We start from the raw sequence: 21,053 nt of genomic DNA, 5'->3' as shown, positions 1-21,053 counted from the left end.
ATATAAGAAAATAGTAATTCTTAACTAATAGTTCAATACAAAATTTTTTAGAAAAATACTGTTATATATGAATAATAGTGCAAAGATAGTAGGTATACAAATAGCCATAAGATTAGATTATAAGATACTAATTGATTATCTTTATAACCAATAACTAACAGTTATTAACAAAAATTACAATGATTATTATAATAAAAAATTTAGGTTTACTTGTAAGCGTGTCTGAGCTCTTTAAGTATAGCAGATAATTTGATAAATGACTGATTGGTTTTGAGTTCGGGTCAGGTTTGTGTATGGACGAGAGATTTCTGGTAAGTTGCATCCATGGACGGAGACATAGTTTGTATTTGGGGGGCAGTGGTGTAACAGCCCAACCCAAAAAAAAAAAAAGAGGGGGGGGGGGGGGTGGTGTTCTTTGGACTTTTGTCCTTACTTATTAAACTAACATATCGTTGTTTGGTTGGTCTTAAGGTTCCATGCTCTTTCTGATTTGTTGGTCAGATTGAACATATATTCATAGTCTTTGTGTGTGATTGCCTTATAATATTATAAAGTGAATTTTCCAACTTAGATTCAGAAACCGGTCTGCAAATGACTTGTGTATAAGATATTTTTCTTACAAAATTTTGTTATTGTAAATTTTGTTAAAAAAAAAAAAAAAAAAAAAAAAAAAAAAAAAGGGAATCAGATTTTTAAGGAGCCACATGTGTGACCCCACTTACCACCACACATTCTCTCAAAATATCTCCCTCTCTCCCTCTTTGGCCAGTCAAAGTAAGTGTCCCTCTACACTTTTCTTTTGTTCATTTTTTCCTCCCAAACATAACAAGCACTCCTCCCTCACTCTCTCCCACCGTGTACCTCCTTCCCCACCATCTCCACCATCTTTTCCGGCATGATCACCGCAAAGCTCTCTAGGAACCTCTAAGGCATATTCATCTCTTTTGATTTAAGGTAAAAATATCTAATCTTTTAGTGGGTTTTATACTTTTGCCTAAGGTTATTTTAATCTAAGCTTTGATAATGATGTTCATGAGATTTATGAGCTTCTAGGGTGATGTTCTTGTAATTATGTATATGGGTTTTTGATTTGGTGGGCTTAATTGTTAAATGGTTAAGGGTTTTTACAAATGGTGATCATTTGGGGTTTCTTCATGGTTAAAAACTTGGGTTTCCTTGAGCAAATCGTATGAGTTGATGTTGTGGAAGTTTGAGGTAGATTTTTTTGTAAGAGTGTTAACTTTGAATTTCTGAAATTGGAGTGTGTGCATGTGCTTTGTTTTTGCATACCTAGTGTTCGATAAGTTGTTTATATGAGATTTTGGGGTTGATTCCTTGTTCTTAATATGCTTTAAATCTAGTGGTTTTAATGTAGGTGAATTCTCAAATAATTTGGGCTAGTCTTATAACTATAGCAATTTTCTAAAGCTGTCATGACAGATTTGAGTCAGCCGCAATGCATGATTTTTAATAAATTACAGAAAAATCGTTTTGGGCTAAATTTTCTGTGGTACATTCTATACATATAGGGGAATGTTCCCTTAAAGTTTTGAATTAATCGGATAGCTTTTCATTGACCAAACAATTTTTACAAATGGCTGCCCTGTTTGTACTGAATCTGAAAGTAAGACTAAAACGCTGAGAAATTGTGGAATTAATTCCATACCTCGGTTGATCTTATCTTAGTTTAAATATACTATTTAGTACTCAAAGAGATTCAGGAGTATGTTATTTTATCTTATGATGCACATTTTTGCGGTAGTGAATTTAAAATGTTTTGGTTGTGTAAGCTCTATGAGTTTCTTGGATGCTTGTTTGGTTTCTGCTTGGGAAGGGTACTTGTCTTAGGATGGGCAAGCTAGACTTTAGGGCCTTTGGTTTGATTTTAGGGTATTGTTACGATTTATGGAGATAAGTGTGATGGTACTTGTGAAAGGCCTTGTTATTGATAGGATTGATCATTATGTTTTTAGGTTCCGATATTCTTGGTGATGGACCTAGTGACTGGACTAGTTGATTTTGTGGTGCCCGGTTGAGGTAAAATTGGTTGGCCTTCCGAGGTAAGTAGCTTTTTAATGGGTATTTTTGAAAAATAACCATATCTTATAAATATTGTTTTTGGGTCAAACACATTTTGGAAAATTAATGGTGGAACTATGTTTTTCTAAAAGGTGTTGTGTTATGACCCTACTATATATATGATTATATATGAAAATGCATATTCTTATTGCATATGGGGAATTTGCATGATTTGTTAGCAAAGAAAAGACTAGCATCTTTGATTAAATTCTAGAAAATGCGTATTATGGATTTATTGCATTATTTGCAAAAATATAAAGATGCTTTATCTTGGCCTATGTTATTTGGGAAGTTAATACAAAATCTCTTTGGCAAGAAATAAGTTGAAGGCATTGAAAACCTTGTGAATATCTTGGGCATTCAAATGTTTTATGAAACTACTTAGAAGTGAAATTATGTATTTTGAATTAAAGTTATGTGAGCTCTTTATGTTCTACCCATGTGCTGTGACATGTGATTACTCGGTGATTACCTAGCTAGATACTATAGTCTGTGTGACATTAGTATCTTAGCACCCGTCTTTGTGATGGTTATTAGTTCCGGCTTTGTGTCGGCGATGAGTTCCGGCTTTGTGTCGGCAGTTTAGTTCCGGCTTTGTGTCGGCAATGAGTTCCGGCTTTGTGTCGGCGATTATCATGTGGCCTTGGGTTAGATTTTCTGGTTTGGAACGGTGTTGTTATTGCTCACAGTATAGTAAGTAGTTCCATGTTGAGATATTTTGAGAAATATATAGTATGTAATCTCATGAGAACATTTTGAAAAGCTTTGTGCTGTGTCAATTTATTCATTCTTGTCACATTATTTTTGGGAAATGGTTTTGTAAAAACTATTTGGAAACTCCCGAATTAAAAGCATGATTTGTAAATTGTTACCATCATAAAACTTGCATTAACCCCACCCCCATTAAATATGCTACTTACTGGGCTTTAGCTCATCCCAATCTCCAACAGTTTTTTAGATAAATTAACTACACGTCGGGCATGGAGCTTAATTTATTGGTGGTGATTGGAGTGCTATATTAAATTGGGAGATTTGGGCCATTAATAGTTGATGACTCAATCTTGCAAAGTCCAACGAGATCAAAAATCAATTCTATTGGAGGTTGGATACTTGAGGTCTGTTAGCCTTGGGTGTGGTAGGCCTAGATTTTCTGTTGAGATTGCATACCTTAGAGAGGATCATGGCTTTGTGTTTATTTTATTTGGAACATTGGATTGTTAAGTGTATTTGGAGACATGATTTGTAGTGTGTATTGCTTGTAAATGTATCATAGAGCTCTGACTTGTATTGTGGAGAGATCAATATACTTATTTATTTTATCAAATGAAAAAAAAAAAAAAAAACTCCTACGTTCTCACTTTTAATGGTACTTCCCTCACGCTTTGGATCCTTTTGGGTTTGGGGCGTGACAAATGGCGCCCCCTATTTTTTTTTTTTTTAATATTAGTATTATATAAGAACAAATTTTAGCAATTTTGTTCTATAAAATTACACTTTGCCCTGGCTCCTTTAATATTATCATTAATTCTCTTACGAGTAATGCTATTGTAGAGAGGGAAAATTCACAACCTATCACAAGCTGACACGTCATATTACCAAGTCCACAAAATACAGTCAATTACAAAGTGCCACATGTTGCTGCTAGGTTTTGCTATCACTACTCAGAAACCAACAGAAATTTGTCAAGTTTCATGCAAGAACCAATCACGCATCAGCACATGTAAGCGATGACATATGCAATCTTGCACATATAAGCGATGACATATGCAACCCAGCACGTGTAAGCGATGACATACGCGGACCAATCAGGCTGTGACACGTGTCACCAATTAGACTCTGTCACGTGTCGCTCACCCACTCCCAAACTCCTATAAATAGAAGCCTTCCTAGGGCCTTTAAGAGGACCAAGCCATCTAGAGCACAAGCAACATCAGAGAAGATTCAAAAGTATCAGAAGTACAAAAACTCTACAGGAATCAAGCCTCAAAACCTTCAAAAACTTCAACCTCAAAACCGAAGAACACTCGAAGCAAAATCATCCAAACTATCTACCTAGATCCTAAAGTTTGCTGGAATCAAGCTCAAAAGCCTTCAGAAACATCAACAAATCACAAATCAATGAAGCTCTATAGATTCAAGCCTCTAAAGTCCCGAAGAACTTCCACCACAAACCTTCGAAGACGAAGAACACACGAAAAACGTGAAGAACAAAAGATTTCTAACAAGCTCATAGCTAGAGATTCATTGTAATTCTGTTTCAGCAATCTTCGATCCATCCCTCAACCAAATTGAAGGATATTTTATGTTCAAGTCAAAATCATATTACCACAATTCCAATCAACAAAGTCTTTTAAGGAGATCGAATCAGAAGATCACTCTTTTGTAATTATAGAGAATTGTACCACACAATCATCAATACAAAACTGCATTTGTGAAATTATTTTACTTGTTTGATTTTTTCCAAATTAGAAATTTAGTCCTCTACAGCTACAAGTACATCATTTATTTTTTAGCATCGAAGCCCACCATTTACATCACTTTGTAACTTACCAATTTGTAAATAAAAAAATTAAAAAAAAAAAAAAAATTGTCACTTTGCCCCGTCCCCCTTAATATTATCATTAATTATATTACGAGTAATGCTACAAGTACAAAATTTCCTACATCATTTATTTGTTTGCATATAAGCCCACCATTTACATTACTTTGTATCTTACCAATTTGTAAAAAGAAAAAAAAAAAATTGTAGCTATAGCATTTTCCTCATTTTAAAGGCCATAAAAAATATATTGATCTAAAACAAAATATGCAAGTCCAAAAAAATTAACCCAACAAAAAATTTACCATTAGCAAAGCTAAAAACAATTTTTCTCAAAACAAACAGCCCAAGCTTTTAAAAAATTTAAAATGAAATAATTTTGTCTTACTTAGAAGCAACACACACATCCAAAACACATAAAAATAAATAAATAAAACCCCTTAACGGTTAAGGGGTAGAGCCAAAGGCTAGAGCTACTACACGTAGCCAGTAGCAAAGCTATCTCCCCCCCCCCCTTCCCAAACTCCAAGTCTTGGCTGCATCTTTGGTTGCATAATAAGATATTCTGGGAATGTTTTGTTGGCCAATGTTGGGGATAAAAAATTACATCTTCTCATGCTGGCATAAATGAATCGAACTAAATATTGAAATTTCATGATTTCTTTCATTTAATTTAATTTTAAACATGAGCACATGGCCAATTACACAGCAAATTCGATACAATTTAAAGTGTAATTTTTGAGTCGATGATCTTAATATATTTAAGTCATGAACAAATCACTTTATAAAAAAATATATATATATTTTTCATTGAAAGTGTTGTGCTGTGGTTTTTTGTTGCCAATAAAATATTTAGGAGGCCAGGATCAATCGAAACTCGATGTTGGGCTTAAAATATTTAGTGAGAGAGAGAGAGAGAGAGTATCCAACTAGTGCAACAAGTATCTAAACAAGATTTCTATTTGTCATTCCATGTAATATATTCAATATATGTATATAATAAGTGATGTAAGTGACTTTATAGAAAGGTCAAAGGTATGTTTGAATGTATGACGTATAAAAGAGAGCTATACTAGCGTTTTGTTATTTTTGGCTATGGTGTAAAAAGGGTTGTTCATGGCTTTTTATGATGCTATTTTATTTATTTTTTTTTTTTATTTTATTTTTTTTTTTTTTTGAGGAGATGAGAAGGAATGTTTATGGGTAAGTGTGTAAGGATATCTATGACACTGAAAGCTAATTTATGAATTAAAGGGCTGACTTATGAGTTGAAAATTGTAGGATGGGTGCAAAATTTTATGAGGGATTAGTGTGTTTTGGAGTTGATGGTGGATTCTTTTTACCATGAAGTTTTAGGGAGTAATTAGCAAAATCAAAAAGGATCATATTATCAAGAGAATCTCAATATATTTATCATAGGATTTGACAGAAAATGGTATGATTAGCTTTTGGGCATTTTAGCTTCTTTGGATAATGGCAATTGGAAGCTAAGATTCAAGTATTCAACTAATCTCAACATTAAATGCTAGGATTTGGGAATCGATCTCAGCCAATAAGATTAGGACATGGGTTAAGACTAGAAATTTTGTTTGCTTGATTTTTATCATGCAACATATAATTAATGGCAAATCACAATAAACATTAACCCAAAGATAGTAAGTCTGTCAATAGAACCCAAAGCTGAAAATGCTAGCAAGCAACACAAACAATTAGGCAGCATTGAAATAGTTATGGAACAGAAACTAATAGTGCAGAGTTAGTAAGTCTACAAATAGACAAAAATTAGATTATAAGATAATTGATTATCTTTGTAACCAGTAACTAACAGAAATTATAAAATCAAAAATAGGTAAATGCTATTAGGTAGCATTAAGAAGGAATGAGAGTTGGCCAACTTGGGAGCACATAGTTGAGGAAACTGCGCATTGAGCTCCAATGTTTATCGCCAGACAAATTACAAAAGACTTCGAGCGTTTTCTTTCGCAAGTTGCATACTACAGCCTTCAATTCAATCCCCAAGTACAAGATATTTCCATCAATTGGATGAAAACCCAGCACTGTGATCAAAGGAATAATCTGGTTAACATATTGTGTGGGCCAAAGAGATTTTTCTGAGACAAATTCTTTGAGAGACGCTTTGTGCTCCAAGCACCATTTGCCTGCACCCTGGCTATCATAGTCCTTGAGCTCCCAAACGCAGATATGAGACTGCACTAAAATCTGACATATTCTCAGGCACCCCAGACACACTCCGAGTCCAACGCAATCAAAAAACTCCATTGGCCCCAGTTCTATAGGCTGCTCAATCTCAAAGGAACGACTACATGTGCTGTTGTATAAATCAAACCCGAGAAGACGGCCACCATTACCGCACCAAAAAAGCTCGCCTTTGTAAGGAGGGCTACCGATGTTAAATTTCTTTGAAAACTCCACCATACTCCATTCACCGGGGTCGGACGAGAATACGTGTGCCTTGTTATCCCATGTGTTGACCATCACCAACCTGTAAAATGCTTCATTCAACGATGAAGTATTTTACACATAAGTTTATGTTTTGTACTATCTATATAAGAACTTTCTTGTTCTATTATGTCTACATTGTTCACACATATATAAATGCATTTCATTCAAGGTGTCAACTTTTGTCCATGATCTTAAATTATTGCTTTTAATAGGTTCTTGTTATTGTTGATGAAACTGGTTCCGGAAAGACTTCACAGATACCCCAATATTTTAATGATCTGGATACAAAAAACGTGGAAAGCTATCTTCTGCAAATACTATGGCAAATAGTTTGTTATATTAAATAAAACAAAAACTAAGATTATTTTCCAAAAAATGATTTCCTTTTAAACAAACATAACTGCAGTGGCTTGTTTGCAAGCGGTTGATGCACTGTTTGGGATAGTTTATGTGGGAATCAATTGAAAATAAAGATCATATCTGAACGGAATTCAATTTTCTTAAAGCTGGCCTGGTAACAGCGACTGTAATATTTGTTCCACACAAGATATCAAAACCAGAAAGTCATAAAAGAGCTCGTTCCTATAACATGAAAACTTAAAGGAACTACAATATAACATTTATTACATTAAATGAGATGATAAATATAGAAAAAGGTAGGACGTGCAGCTTGCAACAAATTCTTTAATACAACAGGCATTTCTGTTGCTATCCAATTCTCATTTTTCTTGTTCAACACCTGACTGCTACATATGCTAGGATTTGTCGCTTATTCGAATCTTTAATGTCAACTATTAATATAGGAAAGAAGAGAAAAAAGAACTCCTTTCTCAAGTGAGATATTTCAACCAGACTTAATTTGGTCCTGGTAAAAATAATTCATTAACTATAGTAATTAGTTTGTAATTAATAATGGAGATATCATATTAATCATCCAACCTTGGTATTTTTCTTCTCTAGAGTCCAATATGCTCAAGAATCTTGCTTTTCCCCCACATTATGCAAATTGTGAGCCATCCTTCTAATTAAACTCTTGCACAAGACCTTGCAAGTGGTGCCTTTCCAAGTGCAGCTCCAATTACTCCCACCAAAAACAGGGATAAAGAAGACAATGTCATCACAGCAGAAGATCTCCATTCCTTTTGCTTTATAAAACCAGCTGCTTGTAATAGCACTGAGCCCCCTACTAAATATGTTACCGATGATGCCACAGCCACTAGAGTTGGGCTTGGCAGTGCCCCCTTTTTTCCACCTCTGCCCATTCTGATGTTCCTTTTTGCTTGGAATGTCAATATATAATATTGGGTATAAACAGAAACATATTGTGCAAGTGCTAAATGCAAAGTTCCTGCAGCCAATCCAATGAAGCTTGTGAGAAGTATAGCCTTCATTTCAATTGCAACAACTCCTACACTCATAAGTATAGGACTCATTTGTCGGGGGGATAAACACCTTGAAGAGCTTCCTTAAGTAATTAATATAACATATAGAGACACACTTTAACCCAAAATGCCTAAACCCAATGGGTATGTGCTTAATTATGTTATATTAACCACTCATTCTTCTCATCTTTATTCAATGTGGGACTTCACTCACACGTGTAACCCAACAATCTCCCTCTCACGTGTGAGTCTCTGCTTCTCTATGGGTTTCAAGACCTCTCTATAGGCTATGAACAAGTCCTACTCACTCCCCCTCACCTAATGGGCTTTTCACTTCATCAATGCATCATCCATGAGTCTCTCGTACGCCATCTATGGGAACCACGTGTCAACCCCGCACGCACATCCATGGGAACCCCGCACGTCCATGTCCATGGAAACCTTGCATCACACCATTATTTAGCACCATTAGCAATATTCATTTGCTGTGCTCTTTTTTTTCTTCTCCAAGATCTTTGTGTGTGGGTCGTTTAGGCTTTTTCTTTCCCCACTGGGTAGGGACCATGAACGCCTCACCACCTTTGCCGCACACCACCATGGACTCTGATACCACTTGTCGGGGGGATAAACACCTTGGGGAGATTCCTTAAGTAATTAATATAACATATAGAGACACACTTTAACCTAAAAGGCCTAAGCCCAATGAGTATATGCTCAATTATGTTATATTAACCACTCATTCTTCTCATCTTTATTCAATATGGGACTTCACTCACACGTGTAACCCCACATCATTATCATAAAAGCTGCCTATGCAACCCCTTTGAGACCTCCCAAGACAATGGCCCGAAGATATATTGCCCTTGAAGAGTAATCAAAATACTTCTCTTCTTGGACCATCTGGGGTCCAATTTTGGGCTGTGTAACCACAATTTTCATGACAGATAATTTAAGAAAGAATGTAGAATTTGGAGTGTATATCTCCTTAATGCTGAATACTTAAGGTTACATATTGTGAGAGATGATATAAATAGTGGTGCGGGTACGAAAGCGATAAAAAGCAGAACACGTCATAGAAAGAATGGTGCATCTAACAATGCTGATTACGAGCATTGACTTTGACAATTGACATAACACTACATTAATTTGATAAAGATTCTAATCAGCCGGTGACTCTAATCGGGCAGTCATAGAAGGAAAGACTCTAATTAGAGATAGTACTATACTTTTATACGCAAGCTAATGTTTCGTTACGTATTAGTCCTGTTCAACAATTTCGTTATAGTTTTGCAATAATAGACCGGCAAAGAGTGATAGGAATTTTGAAATAATCCATCTTAATTAACTACAATGCTTCTGGAATACTTAAAATGTAAGTTTTGCTCCTGTTTATATATGTATCTTGTGAAAAATTGATCATTTCTCTGTATTAACCACTTAATGACACCAATTGCCTAAATTTTTCTATGTTCTGCAGGCAAGAACACAACTAATATGCCAAGGGGAATTCACCTTGATTGATAATGGAGTTAGTTGTGCTTACTACCATTGCTTTCTCAATGTTTAGTCAGAACAAATTCGATGATATAAGGTGCGAGTTACCTGTCACAAAGGTAATTGCCTTTTTAGTTCTTGGCAATTTCTGTCTGCAATATATGGTTTGATTTTCGATTGTTATATATAGGTACTCCACCTAAACAAAATATCACAGCAATAAAAATTTCCTTTGTCTCAAAACTATTAGATAGGAAATAGATCTTCAACAGACTAATTAGGATTGTCTACCTAAACAAATATCACATAAAAAACTAATTATTTACCCTATGAGAAAGAAAAGAAAACATGATCAAGTGGTTAGAAACTTAGAATTAATCTTGTCAATCTCGTTCCATATTGCTAGGCACGCCAAACATGATTCTCAAGTACCACAGTGCAGTTGTGGGTGCTACTGCTTACTACTTAGGGTTTCAAAAGAAAAGATATTCCTAAAGCTACCCTAATGCATCGTGCAGTTTACTAACCTGCCCACTAATTTCCAACTGGGTATTGTCTGCAATATTTTTTTTGTAATATACTCTATAGTCAACAATGAACTTTCAATTATTGTTGGGAGCAAACTGTTAGGACTTAGGAGATGCCATTATAAGCACGATTATATCTAGTCTTCGGTTAATTCTAAATTTCTAATGCTAAACTAAATATGCAAAATAAATTTAACATACTTTGGCATAAGCTGTGACTCAGAATGCAGGGCTATGGAGAAGGATCAAATGGGCTAATAAATATTAGGGCTTCAAAAAAAAAATTATCAAAATAAAATGATATTGAGAAAGTTAATTATGAAAGCTACATACATATTTATTAAGACCTCTCTCTCAAAATTACGTCATAAACAAAGTTTATCCTACCTTCGGAGGCCACAAAATAAATCCACAATCCAGTCACCTTTGAAAATCCTCGGTCAAAAACAAAAACTGTGTGAGTTTTTGGGGGATATTCATCAATAGATATTCATCAATGCCTCCAAAAGATTTTAAAACACCAAAAGTACTATCAACTTAGGCATTTAAGAGTGTAACACCCATAATTTTATTACTAATTTCTTTCTTATACAAAAATACAAAAATTAAAAAGGAGGCCCACAATTAAATGGATTTAATTGATTTGGGCCTAAGATATTTAAATAAGATAATTATTATGGTATAAGACATCTAAGTGAGATGACATAAGTAAATATATGAGTCTTAATAAGTTTTAAAAATCCTAGACTTTTACCTCTTAAGCTACACGTGTATATATAAAAGAGGTTTCTTTTTGTTTCAGCCGCAACACACGATTTAGTTTTTCTTTTCTTCTCTATGGCTGTGCGTAAGAATTTCAGGTAGGGTTTTCTCCTGCTCTATATTTAGAAAGTTGGAGTATTCAATGGCTAGCAATTGTTTCCACGCTTATAGGAAGACATGGGTCTGTGCATCTATTATTTTTGGTACCTAGTAGAATATAATTGGGAGAGCTGACCTATCATTATATTATTGGAAAAGCTGACCTATTATTGTTACAATATTAAAATAGGCATGGAACATAGCCGTATGGCCCTCTATAGGCTTTAAGATTGATTAGATAAAAATAGAACATATAGCCATATGTCTTGGAAGGGAGCTAATAGGCGTTAGTTTCATGAATATCTATGATTATATTAATGGAAAAAGTTGCATTATGGTTATTAGATACCTGCCTTAGCATCGCTCTAGTGACATTAATTATCATCTCTAAGCCGCTGCGATATGCAGCAATGATTTTAAGCCAAAAATCTGATTATGCAGCAATGCTTTTAAGTTAAAAATCTGAATCTATTTAGCCACTATAACATAGATATAAAGAAGTCATATACTAGCTAACTAAGTTCACCAATCTGTCATGCATCTACCACCTATCATTGTTCAAATACTAGTCCAGCCTTATCATTTATGTTTTGCGGCATCAAGGGGATAATGGGCTATTGGATTGATCAACTCAGATTATAATATGAGGCTTCTAAAGAATAGTAGTAGATTATATGATGGTTATACATATAATGAAATGCTAGAGTTCTATAGAATTGTTGTACTTTCATGTGAATTTATAGATAGTGAAAATATGTGAAATAGAACAATCTGATCAAAGCTGAAAGTGAACTGGACAGTCAGTAAATAAATGGAAAATTTTGAAAATATTAGTGTTGTCCAGGATGAAGCTGTTTAAGCGTGGAAACAGATTTTTAATTAGAAAATTGCATATTGATGGACCTATTTTTGGTGTTGCTAGATTCTAATTCTACTGATTTATTGTGACTCAAAGGTGGTTGGTTTCATTTTTGCAAATAAGAGGTAAATGGTATTTACTAATTTAGGGATTTTCCCAAAAACAATTTTGATTATGAAACTATTCTTATATCAAAGAAATATGTTGATATTATATAAATATATTGATACTCTATAAATGTTTGATGTGCATATTGTATGAAAACGTTGACTATTTGTTATATGAAAAACTTGTAAGACAACCTAAACTTATTTAAACTTGTATGTGTGGATAAATCTTTGTATTTTTTTGAGTATTATGATTGGATTATTTGTTGTGAGCATCTTGAATTTGTTTTGAATCCTATGACAAGTCGTGATTAAAAACTCAATGTTATATTTAATCTTTAATAAGGGACAATCATACTGTAACTAGTCCTTAGCAAGGGACGGTCTCAAAGAATGGGACAGTGCACATTTGGTAGTTCTTTAGCAAGGAAGTATATCATTTAGGATCCAAAAAGAGAGCTCTTTAGTAAAGGAGTACACATTTAGGTTCCAAAGGAACCACCCTTAAGAAAGGAGATAAAAAGGGGGTTCCAGTCCTAAAAAAGAGACAGTACAACCCTGTCAATGGGACGTAAATGTTGACCACAAAAAAGTCTAAGAAATTATTTGTATAATGGTGTTGGTAAATTATAATGGCTCACAATATAATGATATTTTTTTTATATGAAATATTTGATGTTAAAATATTGATGGGTTACAAGTTATGACTTTGTTGTATGAATTATTTATTTAAAAGGTTTGTTCCCACACCCTAAAGTTTGTGAATTCCACTTATTGAGTTATCTCACCCCCCTCCCCCCAATTTTATTCCCCCTTACAAATACATTAGAAGGATGATTGAAGTAGAAATTTTTAAAAAACAATAGTTACAAATTATATTGTGGAGCTAAGGATTTTATTATTATTATTATGGTATTAAATATTGTATTGGAGAATTATTTTGAGGATATTTTATCTTTGATGGGATTAGAGCTCTGACAATTGTAATGAGATTCTAGGTTGCTGGTTGCATTTATTTAAAATTTTTTATGGATTATTTAGATTGAATAAACTTTTATTATTTATTGTGGGGACCGTTCGACTAATGGGCCCATAGGGTTCAGAATTGGTTCAGGATTGTTGGGCCCGTGGCCCATCCAAGGCCGTATACCCGTCCGAGGACACCATGCTCCTCGGCAGTATGCGTCCGAGGACGATCAGGACGTGGTCTCACTGCGATCAGATCTCAGAATTAGGTCACCGCAAAGGATAGAGTAGCCGATTAAAGATGAAAGAGATAAGGCAAACAAATATCTGTAACTACAGCTGCCTCCGCATTAATGACCTCTCAACCAACTCTCTAGCTGCATTAATGTGGAGGTGATACCTGAACAGTAAGGAAGCAGCCTTACAGCTGCCCATAGGAAGTTCCAGGAGGTGCCAAATGGGACAGAAAGAAATCCTCCGGACACAACCTACACGTGTGCGGTAAGGATGGGGCGCAAAGGGGAGTATATAAACTAAAAGAAGAACATGAAGAAAAGGATCGGGACAGAAAAAGAAAAGAGAAGAACAGACATAAACTAGAAAGAAGAAAGTAAGAGAAGAAAAAGAGAGTTGCACTAGTCACAAAAGAAAAACATTCATTATACCAACTGTAAACCTTGAACGTACTTGAGAGTAAATCTTTGGAGGAGAGACCACAGTTAACCTAGATCTTTACACCCACGCTCTAAAAATCATATTGTCTGGGCCTTTTACGTGCGAACCCAATACTGTTTAGGTTCGTTACAAAATCGTGTCCTTACAATTGGCGCCGTCTGTGGGGACAGCTTGTGTTAGCTTGTACAACCTCTGATACAACGTTTCCGATGGAAGGAGTGGAACTACCTCATCCCGCAGCGGGGCTGCATCAGGATGATGTCAACCTGCATCAGGCGGAGTCAAGGGGCTCTCAGCATGGTGGTCCTCGAAGGAGTCCCGAACGGAGGGAAGTCCGGGAGGGGAGTATACATACCACTCATACCACAAGGAGCCATACACGCGGGAAGAGTCACGTTTCCCACGCGAAGCATGGTGGGGATCTGCAACGTGAGATTGCGGACTTGAAGAGAGAGTTGCGCCATGCACGACGGGAACGTTCCCCACCTCGCTCTGAACCATCATCCGGGGAGTCGGATGGAACTAGCTATAGGCGGAGGTCGAGGACTCCGCAAAGCTAGACCTTCTCCTACGAAGAGGAGCGTCGCCATAGGCGTAGGCATAAAAGTCCAACTAGCAGGGGCTTGGGAAACGATGTCATGAACAAAGTCTTTAGTCAAATTTCCAGGTCACCCTTTACAAGAAGCATAGATGATGCTACCCATCCTCGGCGGTTCAATCAACCTACGTTCTCTCTGTATGATGGCCATTCAGATCCGGTGGAACATGTAAGCTATTACAGCCAGAAGATGGCTATTCATTCCAGGGATGATGCTCTGATGTGCAAGATTTTTCCATCGAGTTTGGGTCCAACGGCGATGAGGTGGTTCAATGGCTTAAGGGCCAATTCTGTTGGATCTTTCAAAGCACTGACCCAGGCTTTTGGTGCTCGCTTTATTACATACAGCCGGGCTCCTTTGCCTCTGGGATCCTTGTTGACTTTGTCTATGCGAGAGGGCGAGACTCTCAAGAGCTATTCGGATAGGTACTGGAAAATGTTTAACGAAATAGGGGGGAAGAATGACGCTGTGGCTATAACCACTTTCAAAGCCGGTCTCCCAGCTGATCACGACTTGAGGAAATCCTTGACGGGTAAACCTGTTACCAGTGTGCGCCAGCTGATGGACAGAATAGAGAAGTACAAAAGGATAGAGGAAGATCAACTTCAGGGGAAAGGAAAGGCCAAGATGATCCCTCAGGAGAGGAGGGATTTCAGGTCGGATCGTTATAATAATAGCCGACCGAGGAGGGACTTTGTTGGGCAGTCGGCCTCGGCGGACACCCAAGTTATTAATGCAGTATTTCGGGAGCCTGTTCAGCAGGTTTTGGAGAAGATAAAGGACGAGCCATTTTTCAAATGGCCGAACAGGATGGCGGGAGAGCCTACAAAACGCAACCCGAGTTTGTATTGCCATTACCATCAGGATCATGGGCACACGACAGACAACTGCAGGAATTTATGGGACCATTTGGAGCAGTTGGTCCGGAAAGGGAAGTTAAAGCAACTCTTGCATCACTCCAGGGGAAGGGCGAGCTAAGCAGGTTCCGAGGTGCGTGGGGATGCTTCATCAAGGCTCCCTCGGGGTACGATCAACGTCATCTTTGCAGCCCCGGGAAGGACTGGATCTTGCCCCACCAGAGTGTTGTCGGTGTCCCGATCCCCGGCCGAGGATCGTTCTCAAGCATTGAAGAGAGCCAAGAGGCGTGTCCCCTTGATTTTGGGTTTTTCAGACGAAGATTTGGTTGGAACCATACAACCCCATGAGGATGCCTTGGTGGTAACACTGAGGATTAGTGGGTACGATGTCCGAAGAGTGATGGTTGATCAGGGAAGCGCAGCGGATGTGATGTATCCGGATTTGTACAAGGGGCTAGGTTTGAAACCGGGGGACTTGACAACCTATAATTCCCCTCTAATCAGTTTTGAGGGAAGGTTGGTCATTCCTATGGGGTTAATCAGGCTGCCCGTGCAGTCAGGCATGGAGGTGGTGGAGGTGGATTTTATTGTCGTAGATGTTTATTCTCCGTATACGGCTATTTTGGGCAGACCTTGGCTTCACACACTTAAAGCAGTTTCATCCACCCTACATCAGAAGGTGAAGTACCCATCCGGAAACCAAGTGCTGGAGATAGTAGGGAGCCAAGCGGCTGCTCGGCAATGCCAAGTAGCGGCTATTCAGCATCGGCCAGAGGCAGAAACCTCAGCTACCGCTGATAATGAGTCATAGCAATTAAAGTCCCCAGCATCAGGTTTAGACGTACCAATCAGTGGGGTAGAGTGTGAAGATCTGGAAAAGGTAATTGTTGCTGATGATCCAGAAAAATTCTTCCGGGTTGGGGCCAAGTTGCCTTTGCAAGAGAAAGCGAGTTTGTTGGAGTTCCTTCGAGCCAATGTGGACGTCTTTGCATGGGACCCGTACGAAGCCCCAGGAGTAGACCCAAGTTTCATTTGTCATCGACTCAATGTGAACCCTGCCGTTCTCCCCAGGAGGCAAGCTCCTCGGCGACCATCGAAAGAGCATGCCGAGGCAGTCAGAAGTGAAGTTGCCAAGCTAAAACAGGCTGGGGCTATCAAAGAAGTCTTTTACCCCCAATGGCTGGCCAATACGGTGGTAGTGAAGAAGAAAACGGGGAAATGGCGAGTGTGCGTGGATTTCACGGATCTTAATAAGGCATGCCCTAAGGACCCCTTTCCTATGCCGAAGATTGACCAGTTGGTGGATGCGACCGTGGGCCACCCTAGGATGAGTTTCTTGGATGCCTTTCAAGGGTATCACCAAATACCACTGACCGCCGATGATCAAGAAAAGACCGCTTTCGTGACCCCGGTTGGGAACTACCATTACAAGGTGATGCCTTTCAGTTTGAAAAATGTTGGATCTACCTACCAACGCATGATGACGAAAATGTTTGAGCCACAGCTGGGCAGAAGTATTGAAGTTTATATTGATGACATGGTCGTGAAAAGTAAAGTAGTAACTGAACATGTGGGGGACCTCACTAGTATCTTCGAGATACTGAGAGAACACAAATTGCGCCTGAATGCTTCGAAGTGCTCCTTTGGTGTAGGTTCCGGAAACTTCTTGGGGTACATGGTGACCCATAGGGGAATTGAGGTGAATCTAGACCAGATTAGGGCCATTAACGATTTGCAAGCGCCTCGGAATCCAAAGGAAGTGCAGAAGCTGACGGGGATGACTGCTACGTTGAACCGGTTCATCTCCAGGTCGGCTGAAAGGTGTCGTCCTTTTTTCCGTCTGTTACATAAGTGGCAAGGATTCGAATGGACCGAGGAGTGCGCTGAGGCGTTCCAGCAGTTGAAAGACTATTTGTCCAAACCTCTAGCCCTGAAGTGGATGAGGTGTTGTATGCCTATCTGGCGGTAGCTCCTCACGCAGTCAGTTTCGTCTTGATGCGAGAAGACAATGGCGTCCAGAGGCCAGTTTATTATGTAAGTAAATCCCTCCATGAAGCTGAGGTGAGATATCTGTCGTTAAAGAAGGCCATACTGGCGGTGGTCCATGCAACACGTAAACTTCCGCACTATTTTCAAGCTCACACTGTAGTTGTTTTGACCCAATTGCCTCTTAAATCCATACTTAGAAGTGCTGACTACACCGGCAGAATTGCCAAGTGGGGTACGATTTTGGGTGCTTTTGACATCAAATACATGCCCCGCACCTCTGTAAAGGGTCAAGTTCTCGCCGATCTGGTAGCTAAATTCGCTGAGTGCCCTGAGGAAGTTAGTAGGAATCAAAATCACATGGATGAAAAATCGGTTGGTGCGATATCCGCACCAGGAGGGCCTGTATGGAAAGTATACATGGATGGGGCCGCAAACCAACGGAGAGCTGGATTGGGATTGATTCTGATATCCCCCGAAGAGGTCATCATCGAGAAGTCGCTAAGACTAGGGTTCTCGGCTACTAACAATGAATCAGAGTACGAAGCTTTGATAATGGGAATGAGCATGGTCCATAAAATGGGTGGAAAGGCGATGAAACTGTTCTCGGACTCGAGGCTGGTCGTTGGCCAGGTGACTGGAGAGTTGGAGGCCAGAGACCCAAGGATGCAAGGGTATCTGGACAGGGTTAGGCGTATGCGAACAGAGTTCGAATCTTTCGACGTATTACATATTCCACGAGGTGAAAATACCCACGCTGACTCCTTGGCGACCCTTGCCACCTCCTCAGTACGAGATTTCCCTCTGGTGATTATCGTCGAAGACTTGCGTACTCCCACCTCACCAGAAAAGGAGGTTTGCCAAATCCGTCAAGCTAGTTTGTCGCCAAGCTGGATTGACCCTATATTAAAATTTCTCGACAGTGACGTATTGCCCGAAGATAAGGTGGAAGCTGAGAAAATACGAAGGAGAGCACCTCGGTACTGGTTATCCGAGGATAAAAAGCTGTACAGACGGTCCTTCTCTGGGCCATACTTGCTCTGTGTGCCTCCTGAAACAGCAGAATCAATCCTGGAAGAGTTGCATGAGGGCATTTGTGGAAGCCATACAGGAGGAAGGTCCTTATCTTGCCGAGCACTAACGCAAGGTTATTGGTGGCCGAATATGCAGAAAGAAGCGCAGGAGTACGTTAAGAAATGCGATCAGTGTCAAAGATATGCTCCGAATATCCACCAACCGGGAGGAGTTCTTAACCCTCTCTCAAGCCCTTGGCCTTTTGCACAATGGGGGCTGGACATTGTCGGCCCTTTTCCTAAAGCGATAGGAAACAAGAAGTACCTGCTAGTCGGCACAGACTACTTTACTAAATAGGTTGAAGCTGAGCCCTTGGCGAACATCAGGGACGTAGATGTGAAGAAGTTTGTCTGGAAGAACATTGTTACGCGATTTGGAATCCCACGAGCTCTTGTTTCGGACAACGGGCTCCAGTTCGATAGCAATGCCTTTAGGAAATATTGTTCAGAACTGGGGATAAGAAACAGATATTCCACTCCCGCTTATCCGCAAGGCAATGGGCAGGCTGAAGCTGTTAACAAAATCATTGTCAATGGGCTTAAGAAGAGGCTGGATGACGCGAAAGGAAAATGGGTGGAAGAACTGCCACATGTGCTTTGGACGTATCGGACAATACCCCGACATTCGACGGGGGAAACCCCCTTCTCCATGACCTATGAGGCCGAGGCCGTTATTCCCCTGGAAACTAGATTCCCAACGTTGAAGACCAGTGCATTCTCTTCGAGTAATAATGATGCGATGTTGGAAAAAAGTTTAGACCTAATTGAAGAACGAAGGGAGAGCGCGATGGTTCAGCTAGCTCACTACCAGCACAAACTCAAGCAGGGCTACGATAGCAATGTGAGGATGAGGCTGTTAGCCATAGGAGATCTGGTGCTGAGAAAAGTCCTGGGGGCCACTAAGAATCCAAATTGGGGAAAACTGGGACCCAATTGGGAGGGACCATATCGGATTACTTCTGTAGCAGGAATAGGAGCTTACTATCTAGAGGACCTAGATAAAAAACCTGTACTCCATCCTTGGAATATAAACAATCTCAGAAGGTATTATTATTAGTAAAGAAGTTTCAATTCAAGTATTCTTTTTTAACTTACGTCAATTATGCATCCTGTCAATCTTGCATCCTATCATATCATACTGAATTGTTAAACAGAAACTAAGTTATGCCAGGTCCTCGGATCGCAAACCTAGTGGAAATTAACATCCTATCATACTGAATTGTTAAACAGAATTGTTAAACAGAAACTAAGTTATGCCAGGTCCTCGGATCGCAAACCTAGTGGAAATTAACATCCTATCATACTGAATTGTTAAACAGAAACTAAGTTGTGCCAGGTCCTGGGATCGCAAACCTAGTGGAAATTAACATCCTATCATTCATACTGAATTGTTAAACAGAAACTAAGTTATGCCAGGTCTTCGGATCGCAAATCTAGTGGAAATTAACATCCTATCATTCATACTGAATTGTTAAACAGAAACTAAGTTATGCCAGGTCCTCGGATCGCAAACCTAGTGAAAATTAACATCCTATCATACTGAATTGTTAAACAAAAACTAAGTTGTGCCAGGTCCTCGGATCGCAAACCTAGTGAAAATTAACATCCTATCATTCATACTAAATTGTTAAACAGAAACTAAGTTATGCCAGGTCCTCGGATCGCAAACCTAGTGGAAATTAACATCCTATCATTCATACTGAATTGTTAAACAGAAACTAAGTTATGCCAGGTCCTCGGATCGCAAACCTAGTGGAAATTAACATCCTACCATACTGAATTGTTAAACAGAAACTAAGTTATGCCAGGTCCTCGGATCGCAAACTTAGTGGAAATTAACATCCTATCATTCATGCTGTATTGTTAAACAGAAACTAAGTTATGCCAGGTCCTCGGATCGCAAACCTAGTGGAAATTAACATCCTATCATACTGAATTGTTAAACAGAAACTAAGTTATGCCAGGTCCTCATCCTAGTGGAAATTACCATACTGAATTGTTAAACAAAAACTAAGTTATGCCAGGTCCTCGGATCGCAAACCTAGTGGAAATTAACATCCTATCATTCATACTGAATTGTTAAACAGAAACTACTAGTTATGCCAGGTCCTCGGATCGCAAACCTAGTGGAAATTAACATCCTATCATACTGAATTGTTAAACAGAAACTAAGTTATGCCAGGTCCTCGGATCGCAAACTTAGTGGAAATTAACATCCTATCATTCATACTGAATTGTTAAACAGAAACTAAGTTATGCCAGGTCCTCGGATCGCAAACCTAGTGGAAATTAACATCCTATCATACTGAATTGTTAAACAGAAACTAAGTTATGCCAGGTCCTCGGATCGCAAACTTAGTGGAAATTAACATCCTATCATTCATACTGAATTGTTAAACAGAAACTAAGTTATGGCAGGTCCTCAGATCGCAAACCTAGTGGAAATTAACATCCTACCATACTGAATTATTAAACAGAAACTAAGTTATGCCAGGTCCTCGGATCGCAAACCTAGTGGAAATTAACATCCTATCATTCATACTGAATTGTTAAACAGAAACTAAGTTATGCCAGGTTCTCGGATCG

General features: G+C 38.6%; 1 long non-coding RNA gene across 1 annotated transcript; it reads left to right on the top strand.

The window, feature by feature from the left end:
• The first annotated feature begins 708 nt into the window (after window positions 1-708).
• On the top strand, window positions 709-2,875 carry LOC115989282. The gene is made up of 2 exons (XR_004091866.1): window positions 709-954; window positions 1,974-2,875. It is a non-coding gene; the product is annotated as an uncharacterized LOC115989282 (long non-coding RNA).
• The last annotated feature ends 18,178 nt before the right edge of the window (window positions 2,876-21,053 follow it).

Source organism: Quercus lobata, chromosome 5 (genome assembly GCF_001633185.2).
Source record: "Quercus lobata isolate SW786 chromosome 5, ValleyOak3.0 Primary Assembly, whole genome shotgun sequence".
Taxonomy (NCBI): Eukaryota; Viridiplantae; Streptophyta; class Magnoliopsida; order Fagales; family Fagaceae; genus Quercus; species Quercus lobata.
This window is presented reverse-complemented; position numbering and strand designations above follow the sequence as displayed.